Here is a 20,076-nt window from a genome sequence, read left to right as displayed (position 1 = left end):
TTTATACAGCACTGAAGTTGATCCCAAAACGTTGCTGGTGCTTACAGTTTAGACCCCATGGTCGACACCAAGTTCGACCGTTCGACTTTACGATCCCAAGTTTCAATGGCGCCCGCAAATGACGGACCTGCGACGAAGCATCCGCTACGATCACCACCCTTTCGAACATGACGTCAAGAACAATCCTTCGTTATCTCGAAGGAATTCCTGTAGCATTTTCGAAGATTTATGTAATTTGTATTATACATAAATCATAATATAATGAAATAATAGTTGATATTGGTTTTATTAATTGATACAAACGTCAAGAAAATATCATTTATGAATTATGAAAATTGTTACTATATTGATACTCGTACTGTACATATTAAGTGGCCGTATTGAACTTAGTGATTTATACAAACCGTAGTCGTCCATATAGTTTCATTGATTAAATATACGAGCTAATTTCTATCAACGATCGAGAGATTTCAATTACAATCTCATTATAATATTCGTGCATTTCGTGCATTTCGCTTGGAACATGAAATTTCCATTGAGTGTATGACATATTGATGAGCAAGAAGGAAAACATAATTTTCTAGTCAAGCGATTCACACGGTTTAAATAATTCGTATCCAATAACGCCAGCAATTCCTCTTCGTTTCCCATTTAAATATTTGAATTTCTTGTGAGGGGTTTCCTTATTTAAAATCAACTGCAGTTCAACAGAATTTGATTCTTACAATTTTAAAAAATATTTTCATAACAATTTCTTTTATTTTTCATTACAGATAGAATCGACTATAATTCGTGTGCTTCGTTAAAATGTTTTCCTCTCTTACCTTTGATGAGTTTTAAAAGAAAAGTAGAAACGAGAGAAAGAAAAAGTTTGTAGAAAACATCTTAGATAAAGAAACGTGTAAAAGGAAAGTAAGTGAGAGGGGAAGGAGAAAAAGATTTAGCGTCACGTAAGACGAATCGTGAAGTCCGCGTGTGACGCGAATAAGAGGATAGAGGCAAGAGGACGCGAAAGGACTCGAGAGAAGTCGGGAGGGTTCGAGCCATTGCCGCATTGCACCCTCGCTCACGCGATTTCGCCTCTATCGATTCGCGATGCTTTCCCTCTTTGATCCCGCATTATTATATTTACTGCTACCCCTTTCAATTCTGCCGTTCCTAAAAAGTTGTTTGTCTATTCTTTACTTCTTTCTAACCGATTTTATTTCATTCATTCATTCAGCAAGCAACAACCGATAATAATATTTCCCGTCTCTTATTGCATTTTAATCCTTTAACCACTATTGTTACGATTAAACAGTTAAATAATTATAAAATTAAAAAAAAAAAACGAAAAAATAAATTTTATTTAAAAAAGAATTTCAAATTAGAGAAAGGCATTAACGATAAGCGTCCCATGTCTTTAATAATTCGAAATATGCTCAAAAGCACCCCTTGAGAGAAACAAATATAGGTGAAAACGTTTTTAAGAGTAAAAGAAATTGCTCTACTTATTACAGTGAAGATCTACTGAGCTCTAAATTAATCGTTCTTAAATAAAATTATTACGTAATTATATTATATTATATTATATTAGAATGTTTTCTCTCCTCTCTCTCTCTCTCTCTCTCTCTCTCTCTCTCTCTCTCTCTCTCTCTCTCTCTCTTTCTTTCTTCCTCTGTCTTTTCACCGCGACTAATGTGTTTCGGTAAATGCAAGATATATATGAAACGACATATCTTTTCCGCATATACGTTACATGCATGCATACCCGCACCGTTCATTCTTATATTTGTAACATTTTTCTCGTAATCTCGAGATTTTCGCACGTATTTATCGGCCACTTTGAAAAATTCAAAACGAGCTACCGGTACAGCCGCACATTCTTCTTCGCCGCTTCGTCAGAGGGAATTTTGCGGCTTTCGACCCGTGGGATTTGGAAAATGCGGTACTTTGCAGCTGTGCAATATGCTTTCGTCCCTCGCGCGAAGCCAGAACTTGCGCCGTGGAACTTTCAGTGTACAGTCACAGTTACGAATTATATTAAATGGTCTTCGTCCTTCGTGAGAAACATTTTGTAAATTACAAGAAAGATCATTCCTTAAACCTTTCCTGTTTACTAAGTTATTGTTTCTATTGCGTACGTAACAATATTATTAGTAGATTACTGAATAGTACTGCAAATTCAATATAACATTATTTTAGTTAATTAGAAAATTATCAAGGATATTTCTATTTGAACAAATAATAAATAAAATAATTGAATATCTATTGCTGATCTATTATTTTTGTTATTATAATTCTATTACAGTATACTTACGACATAGTAAGACAAGAAATTTTTTGAACGACTGTACGTCACATCACCTATTGCGCGAAGATATCTGTTCTTTTGTACGAACGTCTTCGCAATCCTTGTCTGCAAATTCTCCAAGAAAGATATAGTACGTAGCTCTCTTTATAATACGAAGACATGTTTAATACCATTTAATTAATTCAAAACCGAATCACTGAAATGAATCGTAGGAATACTGGAAAATGTTTCAAATATTTGAACTTCATTAAGTTCTTAGAAAGATAAAAATTACACAAGATTATATATAAAAATCATGTAAAAATATATCTCTTTGAGTGTATTTCTAAAAAGTAGAAAAAAGTTTTACCCATTAACTTAAACTTTCTAAATTCATAGAAAATACGAAGAGCACGTTTCATGTTCTTCAAGAATCGCACTCTCGTAATCTCTCTTTCTCTTTCTTTATCTCTCTCCCTCTTTCTCTCTCTCTCTCTCGCGAGTCTCGGTGGTAGAAAGTTTCGTAGCCGGGAGCATGCACTCGAGTAAAATTCACCGTCGTCTTTCGTGGTTGTGTTGCCTCGCGAGATTCTTGCCTTAAAATCATATGACTTGCAGCAGACAGTTTTGCCGCGTGCTGCCTAGTGAGCTTACAGGAATAAACGTAGGTATATACGAATTGTAGAAAGAGAGAGGTAGAGAGAGAAAGAGAGAGAAAGAGAGAGAGAGAGAAAGAGAGAGAGAGAGAAAGAGAGAGAAGGAGAGGAGAAGTCGGAGAGAAACGAACGCGCTTTTCACGCACGAGCGAGCGCACACGAGCCGGGAAAATTCGTTGAAGGCGTCGAGCCTGAGACACGTTAAAGGTCTTCATCCGGCTGTGCACGGCTGGACGAGTGCGCGGCCGTCTGTACTACGAGTGAAGGATGTTACCATCCAACTCTGAAGCTGCTGTTGCTGCCTCGGAGAAGCTCTTCTCGCAGACATTCTCACACGCTCGACGACAACAACGACAACGACTGCGACGACGTAGGTAGTGGCGGACGTTTCGCGAGTTTGCTTATGACGCCATAAGCAGTTGCCTCGCTCAACTCGCTAGAACGATGGCACATGGAGAACGCCAGGGGTGAAACGAAAGGAGTGGATGTGCACGACGAGTAGATGGAACCATCCACCCATCCAAAGTCGAGTAGTCCACCTTCCATCTTTCTCTCTCTCTCTCTCTCTCTCTCTCTCTCTCTCTCTCTCTTTTTCTCCTTTATCTCTTTCTCTCATTTGTACGTCTCTGTGATCTCATTCTTGTCTCTGTATCTCTACTATTCCCTTATATTCCCTTAGATCTCTTTCTTCTCTCTCTCTCTCTCTCTCTCTCTTCGTTTTTTTCTTCATTTTTTTTCTCAAACTTTCTATTTTTCTCGTCGTTCGTTTCTTGTACCAAAGAACAAATACAATACTAGGAAGTTCTTCATTCGAACCTTTCACGAACCTGTTTGTCTTTTAACGCATGACGCATCATGCGAAATTATTTGAACCTGCCATGAAACAACACGTCAAGATGGTAAGATATAAGGATAATAATGATGATGACGACGATGACGACAACGAGGAAGAGGAAAAGGATAAGGATGCTTGGATTTAGGTATGCCCGAAGACATTTCTACAAACTCGTGCAAGTTCTTATTGCTAAGAAGAAACAGAAAGGAAAATGTTAAATAGGAAGATACTCGCGTCTTTTTACACTTTGCCTTTTCATTTGAGAGGTAGATTCATTATTCTCTAAGAAACTCTTTTACGATTTCAAGAATTGAGATTATGACTTAATATACCGAGTTGGGGCTTTTCATTTGTTATATTACTTAACTGTTAACTGTAAAAGAGAAGAAATTATCTGATTCGTAAAAGTTTAATTGGTGTCACAGGGCTACGGTAGATATAATAATATAAAGCTTTTAAATTTTAATTCTTTTGTATGATTAATGCAAAATTGTCAGCGAAGATTATCATACGACGGAAATGGGTCATAGAAAATCGTGAATAACGTGCAAGACAATTGATGTTTATGATCAATAAAATTTCGTATATCACGAAGGGATGAAGTTGTGTGGTGGGTGGTATTCGGAAATTGAAGCTACTGCGGTGGAAATTAAATTTAGGTATTAACCGTGCAGTCAGCAGACGCTACTACTATGAGTTGACATTGTGCCAGGATAATAGACTCTGTTTCCGTAATTAACTCTCTGCAAAACATTGCGGTCTGTGCGTTTGCTCTTCGACCAATGTAATTACTGCTACCCGGCGCACGCGTTATTTCGCTACACGAAACCTTTTCATTCACGAAAAACGGATCCGATAAACACGACGTTCATTATCATGCCACTTCAATTATATCCTCAATGTCTTCCTGCTTAATGATTTGATTCAGTCATTTTACAATGTAATAAATTATCCTCAATCATCATTGACGTAACAAGAGAAGACAAAATTTCAAACGTTACTTTTCTATTTTCTTATTTCTCTATTTTGTAATACATTAGTCGAAAAAGCTTTACGATACATGGTCTTTAATCAAATAACAGATTACAATTTATTTAAGCTTTCCATAGTAAAAAGATTCTGTAGATCGTCAATAAAAATAAATAAAATAGAGTTTGGATGGCATATAAACCTGTGCTTGATATTTACAGAATGAACCATGATTTACACAACGGATACGTATTTAGCGACGTCTTTAATATTTGTCTAGATCAGCGTTTCTCAACCTTTTTGCCGTGTAGACGAATAGATTTATTTCTAAAAGTATGGTGGCTCAAATATTTATAATATAAAATTTTTAAGAACGTAGTAGTCATTATATGTTATTTTAAACATACAATGTTATTGCGATACTTTTGCGAACCAACAAGAATATTCTACGAGAACTTTCTAAGTCTCCTACAAATTAATCATTTTCCTCACTTTGGCGTAAGGTATTATTATTTCATAACCCATTGAAAATTTAATATCGTCTAATATTCCCTGTAGATTGAGAAATGCTTGTCTAAGTTATGATATTTGTCGAATCGTTTTTATTTATCCGCGCTTGTTGGTTTATCGTGATTGCAACATTTTTAACATCGAAAATGCTTCCTTCTGTTTTTAGGTTCTTTTCTTAACGTTCGTTTCATTTTCTTTTCATTCGCGTGTTATACCACATAAGATAAGATAAAAAGGAATAGAACATATCGTAGCTACGATCCTAAGAAGAGTCAGCTCCCAAAGGGACTAAGAAAGAGATGAAAAAGGGTAAAGAGAAATTTTCTTCGTCGCGACGTCGACCCATTTGTACCTGCAACGATGTCTCAATGGACCCCATGTTTCGCTTTCCCGTTAGAATAATATATTGTTGCGTATATTCCGTATAAATGAATATTCTAGTAGACCGCAAACGCGTCGGCCCCGATATTCAACCCAGCTAAGCTCGATACCACCGGCGAGCAACGAGCTTTTACGTCATAACTAAAACAAGGCTTTTCGGAAAACTCGTCGACGATGTCGTTGGAATTAATGACGGCTCTGCCTCGATCATATCGTTGAACGTGCTCGCGATATATTTATCCTTGTTAATTATAGATACGTGACATATATACATACACACACCCACACACACACACACACACACACATATATATATATTTCAACCATTTATTTGAATCTTTAATTGTGTATCTATATTTCTATCTCAAGCAATATTATTAATTGAATGATTTTCGAAATTTAATTTAAAATAATTGTAAGATATAAGATAATGATACAAAATAAAAAATTAGTTACCATAAAAAGAGAAAACGATTTAATTTAACGTTGTAAACGTAAATAAATTCTAGAGTTACGGTCGTTCAAAGCGATACCAGGAAAATCAAAGAAAATGGAACTGTCACATTGGAAATTAAAAATTGAATTAAAAATAATTTTTTCGATCGAGATAGTATTGACCAAAAAAAAAGGAATAAATGTAAGTTAGCAAAATATATAAGACTGAAAAAATCGATCGGAAAATTCAACGTTTCGTTAAAAAACGATACCAAGGGATGAGTAAGTCTATCGAGATCAGAACGGCACAAAACCATCCTATGATTCCCTTGGCGCTCGTATACTAGTACCATCTCGAACGCATTAGATTTCTGATTCGCAGAAGAGAAAGAAGGAAAGAGAAAGAGAAAGAAAGAGAGAGAGAGAGAGAGAGAGAGAGAGAGAGAGAGAGAAGTCATGACCAATCGAAAGGAAACGAAATTAGCTGTGTGCAGTTAGAAAGTTTTATCTGGACGGATTAACGAACTTCGCAGATCAAAGTGCAGTAAACGTTGACCAAAACGTTAAAGGAGTTGTGGATACTGGATGCATAACATTCAGTGCGAGATTATTACTTCTATTTTGATATCAAGGACTTTTCGGTCCTTTTCCGCGAATTCTGAAAGTCGACCTACCGAGGCATGCATGATACGGGGAGAGGAGCCTGAATTAATTTCGCGCAGAGCTCGTTGTCGCATTCCCCGGGGGTCGGTCCGGTATACGAAAAGTAATATTACCACCCCTAGGCAAGGCTGGTAGCGATGAGGGGGATGTAGAGGGAAGATGGGAGTAGGGTAGCCGTTGGAGGACGGATACAAAGAACGAAGTAGAGAAAGAGACTGAGAGAATGAGAAAAAGAGAGATAGAGAGAGAGAGAGAGAGAGATATAGGACGGCATGGTTAGTGAGAATGTCAGGGAAAATGGAAACAGTGGTGGGCGGAAGAAAGAGCAACGTTGAAAAGAAGCGATAAGGAAAGGACAGAGACGGAAGGAGCGAAGATGGGTGCTGGAAGATATAAGAAGCTCCTTCATTTTCATTAATAAAACATCTCGTTGGGTGAGAGAACGGTACCGGTGAAGAGGGAGGACGAAACCGTTGGAAAGAGGTGGTACGAAGAGTGGGGTTGATGGGAGAAGAGAACGTAGACGAAGGTACGCTACGGTTTGCGACTATTTCTGAATAACAACGAAATGCAAAGTAGCGAATAGCGGAGAGGAGGAAAGAGATGGAAGTCCCTCTTTTTCTCCTTTCGACTCACTCTCAACACGTCCTTCTTCAAGCAACTTCTTCGACTCGTCTTTAGGCTCTCTTCTCAAGACCGCAAACTCTTCTTCCGTGTATCTTACCGGTCGAGGAGAGCCACCTTCTCGAGATTCTTCTCTTCGTTTTACTCACACTCTATCTTCCTTTCCTTTTCTCTTCCAAAGCGATTTAATTTCTGTCCGGAGAAAATTAGCCCTACACTGTTCGCGGCTCGTTTTACCGACTACTTCCGGTTATCGCGTGCCGTTCTACCGTCTTCCGGTTTCTAAAATTCCCTTCAAATGGCCAAAATGTTTTATCGTTTTTTACTTGAGAATAATCAAACAATTTTCCGCATGCAAATTTGATCTCGACTTTCTGGGTAATTAAATTATGATAATATGAGAAATTATATCGATTATTTATTAATAACACACTTATCGTTCCCTCGTGATACAGTCCTATGAAATACAAAAAATGAGGTTTCACCTTTTCTCCCCATAACTCGAAGATAAATAAAGCACCGTAAATCATTAAGATCGCTGATCTATTCAACGATGTAATCGTAGCGTAAAAATGGGCATCGAAAGCAAGCTGAAAGATATGAGATTCTCTTCTCTTCCTTCAAAAGAAGAAAACTCGTTCCTCATGCTCCTTCTCAGCATGAAAATGATACCGAAAGAGAAGATAATGAATCGACGTCGGTCGGACTACTGGCAGTTCGTGATTACTGGTGCGCAATGAAAAAAATTATGTTCTTTGGTGCGCGTGCGCGCATTCGTCACGATATGAAGCGACGAGACGAATGACAAAAGAAAGATCACACGGACGTCGTCGTCTGTTTGTAGAAAGAACTTCCACTCGAACGCCTTCTTCCGATACTCTGAACTACTTTTTTCCACTGTGGAAAAAGAAATCTCGTTTGCGGCATACATCATTCCGTCCGCCGACTTCGCGTTTTCTATCGTTATGGTAACTCTTCTTTTTATTTTCTTTGTTTCTGTTTTTCTTTTCTTCTTCGATGTTTTTCAGGAAAGAGAAAAATATACATACATATATATATTATGTGTATGTATATGTATACGTATGCATATATGTAATATATATATAAATATGCGTATCTCATATATTATATATTGATATATATTGCGTAAGACTAATTGGTAAATTTGAACTTGATGTAAATTCACAAAGAATTAGTAACACTTTTTAAATTTTATACACTACCATAAATAATTTCAAAGCGTTAGAAAGACATTTGTAAGCTTCGTCGTTAGTACTACAAAATGACAACAAAACAGGTCTTCTTTTATTAATTAAGATGAACATCCATCATTCCTGAAAAAAAAAAACATCATTTCATCGGAATCCCTTTCTTGTATATTCATCTTCTGACGTTTCTCACCCTCGATATCAGCGGAGATCGAGTATCTTAAAGAGTCTTCTAGAATGACGTAAGAGATTATATCGAGCAATCGATGTTTCTTGATAATTAATAGTCTCATCTGAAATAATTTACCATCCCTTCTTTTATTTAATTCAAAAATTTGATTATGATTTTTTGTTTACTTAAATTTTTCTAAAGTATTATATATCGATCATTGATTCGAAAAATTCATATAAAAATCTGTATTTCTAGAAAGGAATTTCGATTCGATTCGCGAATGATGGGTGAAAGATAATCTGTAGTGTAAATTTACGTTAGAAATATCTAGAAAGAAAGACAATCTCTTTCCCAGTTCTCCCGTTATTCAGATATTATATCGAATTATTCGGTGAGCGTAAGATAAAAAGAAAGCGATACGATCGAACCTAGAAAGAAAATCAGTAATATCTCGGGCTTTCAGATATCGTCGCCAGCGGGCGACTTCGATTAGTCGGCCGATCGGAAAAAGTTTTACCGTCCGTGAATGTGACGTATCGATCGACAGATTAAAGCAAAGTAAAAAGTACTCGACCCGAAAGGTCTGCCCGTTCGTAACACGGCTCGCACCTTGGAATTCTCGAAATATTCATGGATACACTCGAGCGAAGTGGAAAGATTTAAAAGACGCGCGAAATACTTACCGAGTATACTCTTCTTTACTTATTTAAGGAATCTTCGAGAGGTTCAGTTACACGGAGAATTTTCTACCGGATAAGACAAGAAGTATTTCGCTAGTTCTTAAACTTCGATCTGCGTGTTCGTAAGTTCACTCGAATAACGAATGCGGTCCAACCGATTATAGATTTTCTACGAGCTCTCATCAACTTCCTTCTATTATTAATTCTACAGGCAGTATCTCTTTTACGAACATTTTTTTTTATTTATTTTGAAAAAAGAAAAATTGATTGGTATCATCGATGATACGCGCTCTCTCAATTCTTTAATAATTATCGAACTTTGATTGTTTCTTTAGTTAACCTTTTTTTTCTAATCTCGGTTTTCAATAAAATTAAAAAATTATTTTATCAGCCACAAATATTACAATACAATGTAATAACAAAGATTTTATCAACTTTATACAAGTCGTTCCATCAAAAAGTCTATCTTACCGATATAGTCAAATCAACTTGTTCTATTATAATCGAAAAGGATCCTATACCAGATACATTTGCTATGTACGCAAAAGACACAATATTCCGTGAATCTCTCGTGGAATCTCTCATCCGAAAGGAGATAGATAGATAGATAAGATCTTCGATTCGAAAAAGATGTAGATCAATCGGTGAAATCATCCTGTCCACGCTTCGGTAAACCTACGATCGGTCGAGGACGTCAGCAGAGAATTCCGCAGGAAGACGCGAGCGTTCCGAGTGCACGAAGGTCTCTTGAGATCGAACGTACATACTTGAAGCTGTATCTCGTCTTCCTTTTGCTTCCCTACCACTGAAATATAAATCGACATAACGATTTCCATCGACTCGAAGGTGCCGAGTTCTAGTGGATACACCCAATACTGGAAAATCAACTTACTACTTTTCTTCGCTTCGAAACTGGTCGCATCTTAACTGTTAACACACTCAAAGTTTTATATATATATATATATATATATATATATATATATATATAGTGTTTTATATGATCTTATACAGAAATTAAAAGAATTAGAGTAAACATTATTTAAGAAAATTTAAATATACAAAAATCTTTTCTTCTTACCAATCAATTATGATAAAAAATTGTTCTTTATCTTTAAAATGTTAAAAGGTCAATAGCTAAGACACATGCAAAAGAAAGAGAGAGAAATAAAAAGAGAGAGAAAGAAAGGATGATACTTCTAACCTTATACCACCTGCCACTCCTTCCTCTGAACTCCTTTAATATCCGCGCGCTTGCCTATGTACGTATCCGTGCTCACCCTCCACTTTTAAATTCCTCGTGAGCCACGACCGACTGCTGAAAGTCCACGAACGAGTCGTGAGCAGTGTGTTTTATGAAACTTTCATCTCTCGTAATCTCAAGGTATCTTGGCTCTGACCTCCCTACACCTACACGCCTTTCCACCCTTAACCATCTTTATCTCTCTTTTTCTTTCTTTTTCTTTTTCTCATCTTATCCTTGCTTTTTTATAGCACATTCTTCCTTCTCTCCAACTCCGATCTTTACCTTCTACTTCCGTTTTCTCATCCTTTTTTTTTTCTTTTATCGACCTCGTTTTATCTCACCCTTACGCTTTTCCTAATCGAATCCACAAGTCCGAATGACTGACTTGAGAGAACATTTATACCTTTTTAGTGATTTATAAAACAATATTTTAGTATCCTATTGGTTCGCATGACGGAATGTCTAGTTATGTCTAATCAAAAATTTGTTAAATTTAGAAAAGATATCATTTTGTTAAATGATAAAATAAATAACATTTTACAATTTTCGTGTATTCATATTCGAGATATTATTTCTAATTTACGTGATGCCATTTAAAATTCAAAGCTCTCGGAAGAAATAATATTTCAAGCGTGTCTGAATTGAAACTACTACACTTATCTTTAGTTCCCACAATTTTCCATATAGGTAATACTGTAAAAAAGTTTAAGAGAATTCAAGTTGGGAACAGGTATAAGAGTTAAAAGACGATAGCTTACAGAGATAAGCTGAAACTTTTGGATAGAACATCGACTTCAAAGGCCCCGGTTCAAATATAATCGGCGTATTTTTGAAGGGACCGCATTTTCATAGAAATACTTTCCTTCCAGAAAGAGAAAGAGAGAGAGAGAGAGAGAGAGAGAGAGAGCATCGATTTTTTTATAAACATTTATAGAGTAAAGGATATAAAATAAGTAATAGATATGTTTCCTATTTTAAATGAAATTGAAAAATCATTACCCATGCATTTCGATAGATCGATCGAAGATGGAAATAAGATACGACGGGGTAAAATGAAAATTTCAAGTCTACTTTAAAGCTTCTACTATCGAATTTCCCAGTCGCGATTTTCCGAAGATCTCTATATTCGTGGCAAATCTCTAGCCGATTTCCTTTCCGATTTTTCATAAAATTGTGACCTTGAGTGTGTTCGATCAGTGAACTGCAAGCGAAACGAATTGAAAATCTTTTCCGTCTGAAGAAAACGATATTTTTCGCAAAATCTTTGCAATCATATTACGAATCGTGTATCATTAAAATTCAACGTCAATAAAAACATTCAAACAAATAATTGTTAATTGATTAGATTATACGATTTATAGTGTCTATCAGAGATACGGAACGATACAAATTATGTCTTACGAGATATTCCAAACCGCTATATAAATTCTAGTTGAAAGTGAGAAAGAGAGAGAGGGAGAGAGAACTTGAAGAGGACGTGGCAGAGAGGGTCAGAGGGATAAGTTAAGGCACGAGAGTGTGGTATGGGGTGCTGAGAGAATTATGTGGCGACAAGCCGACAACCCCTTAGCACCGAGTGACAAATACGGGGTGCGCCGTACCTTTCCTGCCTGGCACGACACACTACGCTGGTTTATTCGTCGAAAGAAGAGAAAGGTATGGAAGAAAGAAAGAAGGCCTTTCTTTTTCAGGAAGTCACTCAGTCACCAGGTTATGGCTGCGACTGACAGTCCCCTTTCGCTCGTCTATAACCGATTCGCAAATTCTCTTTCTCTCATTCTGCATCCCTTTTTCTTTCTTTCTTACTTCGGCACATTCCCACGCGTTTCTCGACGTCTATATTTCATATCTTATGTGTACAAGTATACATAACGTAAGAGTTGCCACCAATTTCTTTGGCACGAGAAAACTTCTTAAACTTTACTATACGCCGTTTCCCAATTCGAGACTCGATAGTTAGAAAGGAAAAAGCCTGGATAGAGGAGCGTTATTGTTATTTATTTCGACGATTTTTCCCACAAGATATATGCGATACTGTCAGACTCAGATGCAAATATTCATGACTTTGAAACCGAATAACTTCTACGATGAGAGAGCTTGAGGGAAAAGGAAGATCGATATTTACTATAGCCGACTGATATATCCGAAATTATCTATTGATTTTTTAAATATAAATGTTCTTATTCAATTAAATGAAATTTATAATATCTAATATGATTGTGAATTTTAGGTATCGAGCTTAACTTTGTTTCGTCGAATTTGAAAAAAACGCTCATCTATCTTAGGTTCTACAATAATAGATTCAAAAGTGATTTGACACGTCGCGATTCGAACATCGTGAACATAGATATGTCCTATCGGAATAATATTCTAGCATAGATACGATTATAGGTGTGAAATGCGGCAGATATTATGCTCGCGAAAGCATTACGTGCCACGTTGAAACATAATTCGGGAAGGCGGAGTGAACGCATTGAGAGTATGCATTAAGATCTCGAGAGCGATGGAGACATTACGATCGAGTGTCCTCGTGCAATTTTCACCGTAGGCAAATGGAAGGTTGGAAACCGAATTCTCACGTTGCTAACGGGTGTTCGTGCTGTCCAAAAGAAACATATCCATTTATTTCCCTTCCATCGCTTCTAAGAATCGTCCTTTTTTCTTTATCCACCTACTTCACTGTCTCCTTCTCGACTCCCTGTAACTCAGTGTTTCTCAAATTCTCTATTTACCCTAAAACCGCTGGTTTTTTAAATTCGTTTCTTTTTTCTTTTTTCTTAATTTGCGCACATTGCTCGTACAATCGTTTTCAAGATAAATATATGCATAGAATCGTTATGAAATTTTTAATACTAGATCTCAATGTTGTTACGACTGATTTAAACTAATCTTTGTCTTTCGATGATACGATCAGTATAATATAACATTACATAATTATTGATAGAAATGAGAAAGAAAAGATGAAGTTTTGCGTGGCTAAACCATTGAGAAGCACTGGGGTAAACAATTTAATCGTTAAAATAAAAGTGCGGAGTAGGTGGAAATAGTGGCGGGAGAGATTAATCGCCTTGGACGAAATTAATGAGAGGAATGCGTTTATTTCGTAGATGGTAGGGAAGCGTAATTAATGAGGAGGGAGGTCGAAGGGACGAACGTATTCTACCTATACGACAAACCGTCGTGGACGCAGCAAGGGAGCACTTACGAGAAGGAAGACGCGAGAACGACAAAGGGAAGTCCATAGTCATCTTGTCTGACGACGATATTAAGCGGAGATTAGGCGAAGTGCTTCATAATAGAAAGCGAGTCTGCGATGCGTCACTCAACCATTACATCTCTTTCTTCTTCCGTTCATTCCATCTTCCTTTTCCGAGCATTAAAGCTCTAATAAAAGCATTAAGCTGCGAGTGGAAAGACTTTTTCGGAAGATGCAATAAGAGAATCATTTCTCTCCAAACTACCATACGATGATAACTATGATAGCACTTTAGATTCTATCGTTTCATGTATCATCAATAGTTATGCATTCTCTCGATTATCTTTTTTCGATTGTTCCATTAATGTGAAAAATCATATAATGAATTACATGTTTGATGGATACACTTGGAAGGATTGAAATGATATGAAGCGAGCGTACTTGTCATTTAGATATAGAGAGCATTGACATTTAACCAAAAAATCATCTATGATAATAATCAGTATGAGATATCGTCCCAGATCATAACTCTCGTTATCAGCTTAAGGAGTTTCCTTTCAAATCTAAGTCCCCTTACGTTTGACCGACAAGTACTTTCCAATTTCGATCTTTCAAAAAATCATTATTAACGAACATATTCTACGATCGGTGAACATCTCTTTTCACTTTTATCTTTTACGAGTCCACTCAATAATAATTTGATATTAACGAATGATGGACGAACGTGAAACGGTCGAACGACATGCCTATCTTTATTAACGAAGAGTCGATCCGCTTCCATAATCAAACGAATTGTAGGAGAAAATAGAAAAGAAGAACCAGGTCGAGTCGATCTCTTTTAATTTACATCGATCGCAAACTCTTTTTATCCTTTTTCTTTGCACTTCCCTTTTTTTACTCTAGGCCACTCGATATCATCGTATATGTACGGCTACTTGAGGATACTTCGAAGAGACGATTTTATGATAAGAACAAGCAAAACTGAAGAGGAATAGTTTCTCGAAAAGGTCAAGTGAATAACTATCGCTAATATCATAAGTCTGGAGTAAAACTCTATAAATGTACGAAAGAAATCGATAATTACTACGTTTTCGAATAACAATAATTAATTTGATTATAGAAAAGAAAAAACAACTGTTACTTATAATGAACGAGAAAACAACTATACGTATCTGCAATTAATTATGGAATATTCTATAAGGTTCACTTCATTCGATAGTAATTTAAAAGTTATTTAAAAATTGATTAACTTTAGAGGATTATTAGAATAAAAAGAGTTTCTGATCTCGCTTTTAACTATATCTTTTTTCTTGCCAACCTTAACACATCCGCTTTGTCCCGTCTTTTTCTACTTCACGAAGAGTTCGTGTGGATAATCTTAATCTGTATGGAAAACGAGAGGGAAGGCGAACGTGTCCTCTATCCTGTATTCGAGAGGACGACTTTAAAAATGAGGTTAAGTGTCTACGTGTTCGTGAGAGTAAAATGAAACTGTGAAAAGGTTGGGAGCGTGAGCGAAAACGAAGTCGTTTTCAAGATAGCCTCGATAGCTTGAATACCTACTATTCGATCCCTCTTACGATATCTTTTTCCTTTTTTTTTATAGTGTATAGAATTATACGTCAGAGAATACTCAGTCACCTTGAACAAATATTGAATGAGGCATATAAATGACTTGAAATGTAGTAATAGCTAATACTGAGTCTATGTCATTGGATCGTGTGTACGATAAGAACAACTTACGCTAAGACTAATGTCAGAATGAATATCTAAGTATGTTTTTCTTTATAATTTCTCTATATCAATAGCGAAATGGATATTGATATTTTGAATTTTTTCTTATTCATTCTTCGTATGTATTTCGTTACACAAATGTTACTATTTGGAAACAATCTTCTTCAGAAAGTATGCATAGATTTAAAATGGTACAAGATAATCGTACGCTTACGACAAGCTGCTTCAAATGATTCATCTGTATATATATCCCGAAATCAGCGTATATGTACTTAGCTACAGATACATAACTTCAGTATTTTACGAAATATGAATTAAGACATTAAATGCGTAAGATTATATTCATTAAAATATTGTTAGGAATTAAATTAAAATAATTAGTATATGTTATTAATATCCATCGATATATCTTCGTATCAATTTAATTGTTTCAAAGGAACGTTCGTTAAACGTGGCTAATTAATATGTAATCTCAGTCCGCGGCTTTCCGCAAGCATACCTCAACTCCACATAGCGAGACTTGGGCAATCGATATTAATTTTGATCTATCTAAATCTAAATTATGTTATGAAAGTAATATCGAACTAATGATTACATATTTCAATAGCATCAAAAAATACTTTCTTACAATTACATTTGTATAGGATGATTTATAGTAATTTTCTTATTGATACTATGATAAAAAAGATAAAATATAAATGATAAAAAAGATTATATCAAGATTCTATTAATCCTTTTTCTATATTTTTACGTTAAAAAGATATTTTGAATATAAATCACATATACAATATGACCATTTGCAAGGTATCGAGTTCAATCATAGTTCGAAAGTTATCTTCGTTATCACATATCGATTAATCTGTAATTACATAGAAGCCAGGCATAAACTATTAATAGATACGTACGATTGAACAACACATCCGTATAATCCTTCTCATATTCATTAATAATTATACAAGAGAAAAGATGCGAGCACGACTACTTGCACGTGCAATTATTCGTGTCGAGCGCATTTTCGCTGATTTTATCGTTTGCACGCCGGACTGGGACTGTAGACCCGCATTATTAGCTTGGCAAATAATCCCCGCGGATTTCGCAGTGACAAATTATCTAGGACACGAAGCAGTTTATTCGAATAGGTACACCATGTCCTCTGTGTTATTTGCATACGCGTTATTCTGATTTCTATGTAACAATCGATTGGAGTTTGAACTCGCCATCAAAAATCCGTACGTGTCACTATACAAAGTTCAAAAAAAGAATCAGACACGATTTTTTTTCTTAAAAATCTACTATAAACGATTCCAAGTAAAATCTATACAAAATATATTCATAACTTAACGTTTGCTAAAGCGTAATACTCTTCGTTTAAAATCATTTATCAAAGTAATCTATTGCTTATGAAATTAGAATATACATTGTCCTACTTTACATTTATTTAAGTATGCATTTTCTTAAATAAAAATGTTTGCGAACATAATAAAGATGTCATAGGAGTATGTCATCATTAGTAGTATCAAGCCAATTAATCGATCACTGTTAACTTTTTGTTATCGTTGAACGATGAACAACATCTCTCTTATACTTATGCTTGTCAATATGCTTGCCATCCTTCGAGGCATGCGTGTAAATAACTTTCTTCAGAATCACTCTGCACGTTCGAGAACTTTAACACCTTTTCCCTTCTCCTTCTTTCCTTGTTACTTTCCTTCCTCTTCCTCGTTCCATCCATTTCCTCATCGTCGTTGTCTGCTCGCCTCAACAAGTCTCATTAATTATGGCCGACAGGCGCCAATTAATTAGAGTGTCACTACAGGCTTTTCTCTTGATCCTGCACACTGTTGTCACTATACCGGATAATTTTCCGTGCAGATGCGCCATCGTTTGATCCGAAAAGCTCGTTAAAAAAAACTTTCGTCTTTCTCTTTGCGTTATAAAAACGTCGGGAAGCATAAAAAATAATGTGAATTGTTGAAGTTAATTCCTTTGTAAGAATTATATGAAATCGGGCGATAAATGTACATATTATCTATTCATACCAATTTTCGAACAGTGAGCATGGCCTATGTACTTCCGTTTTATCGGTCACGATAATGCCAGCGTTACAATGAAAACGCTGTCGGTCGATGGATAATTGCAATTATTAACCAGTAATAATTAGCATCGCATTTGGTACCTCATTACGCATATATTAGCACGCACATACTGTAGTTAAAGAGTACATACGTACATCCGTTTGTAATTAATAAGTACTTTGTTAAGCATTTCTACGATCTTTAACTTTTTTATTCAAGAAGATAAATCTATTCTAAAATAAACATAATTTATCAAATTTCCACGTCAAAATAAAATTTTTATCGGTATCATTATCGTTATCATTCATAATTCAACTCGTACTAGAGATATACAATAAGAAAAAAAAAACTGATGTCCGAAAAAGAAGTAATTGACAGATTAAAACTTTATTTACGCCGTTCTTTAACGAACTCATGACAATTTAAGGAAAATCGAAATTACATATCGTCCTACTAATTCCAATTTAATGTTATCGTGAAGGTGAAAATCCCCTGCGGTCTTGGGCTCGTAAAACTGTCCTCCTTTCTCCCTCCTATCCTCCCTCTTTTCTCACTTCCGCCAAATAATTAACGATCAACAAGAAAGACGATTTAACGAAGTACACGAGGTCGATCTACTCTGAGAAAATCGAACGGAAAGTTATCAGTGGAATGACTGCATTTATTCTTTATCGTTTCGATCAATAAATCTAATTAACGCTATAGATATATATTTAATATGAAATATTGTTATATATCATATATATATATATTATATATATAAAAATCGTATATATGTAATATTTTCTCGATTGATTAACATTTTCATAATTAGAGCAAGATAAAAAGAGTGAGAGAGAAAGAGAAAGAGAAAAAACATTCGTACTGATTCGTTCTATCTCTTTATACTCCCATTATTTTTAATCTCTTTCGAAAATACATATATTCGCTTTAAACTCTAAAGATTCTTCTGGGTCGTAGATATTACCGTTAGCATAATAAAATATGAAAGATACGATAGAGTCTAGAATAAGAGAATAAAAGATTCGAGCAGCTATGAAGATAGCAGATTCAGCGATAAAATACGAGAAGATGACATATATGTAATAGGATAGTCAACGTAATAGGAAAATTGTATCGTGAAAAAGTATCACGTGACCACTCGTATCCATCCACTTCGTTTCATCTCATTTCGTCTCGTCTCCCTCAGTGATACGCGCATAAACGTACATACATACATACATACATACATACACACACATACACACATATATTCTCTCTCTCTCTTTCTTTCTCTAAATCTTTTTCCAGTACTTACTTTCGTCGCCATGTTTCTTTCTTTCGAGTCGACATCGACACACGGATTTTCACAGGAGAAGAAAACGGATCTTTCTTGGTACCAACGAGAATTCGACTAACATTTTGGACTTTCTTTTCACTTTTCCTTCGTCCTCTTCTTCTTTTTCTTCTTTTCAGATGAAGAAAAACGAGGTTTTCACGTCGGTAAAGGAAGCGAAATGGACGGTGGAAGGGGTCCCGGGTTACTGCCAGACGAAATTACGACTACTTTGAGAGATGGTCTTACGTTTACAAAGAAGGAACAGTAACAATGACCAAGCTCGAAGAAACGTATGTATACGTCTATGCACACTGCTTTCTGTAAATTACAACGAAAGAACAATCTTCGAAGCTTGTTAAATCCTTTGTGGTAACAGAAAAGGGATAAAGTACGTCAACGTACGCTTCTTCTCTCTCTCTCTCTCTCTCTCTTTTCTTCTCTCTTTCTCTTTCCTTCATCAATTCGTTTTCTTGGTTTCGCTGGGAAAAGTAAATCTCAGGGATAGAAATTATTATATCGTTCTCAAGCACTGTTTCTCAACGAGCGGTGTTTCATAAATCACAGATTATTGTTAACGACGACATGAAATTTACGGTACTTTGTAAAGACCGAAAATAGAGATAGCGAGATATTTTTCCGTATTACTGAAATGAAATGAAATTATTTTCCAATTAAAAATTCTACAAATTTGTAGTATAATCGAAAGATCATTAAATTCGTTACAGTAACGCTATCTATATACATGTATGAACTTTTATACATAGTTAATATCGCAAGAGCTCATTAATTTATGATTGAAAAAGTTTCTCCCGTAGCGAATATTTAGTTTACAGATTGACTGAAGTGATATTAAACGTCATCATATGGAACCGTTACAATATTACGTTATAACACAATATTTCGTTGTTGAAGATTTAAACGAGATTAGCCAGAATTTAACATTAAAATGTCGGACGTTAACGTATGTTAAAGCTAATTGCGCATTAATATCGTGATTTACGTTTATGAATATGAATTATGAATATCGTTGTAAATCGAAAATTCCTATAAAACTTTTTAGACAAATAATGTGCATTATTACGTTGCCATGAATATATTTTAATTC

This window comes from Vespula pensylvanica, chromosome 6, assembly GCF_014466175.1.
Source record: "Vespula pensylvanica isolate Volc-1 chromosome 6, ASM1446617v1, whole genome shotgun sequence".
Taxonomy (NCBI): Eukaryota; Metazoa; Arthropoda; class Insecta; order Hymenoptera; family Vespidae; genus Vespula; species Vespula pensylvanica.
This window is presented reverse-complemented; position numbering follows the sequence as displayed.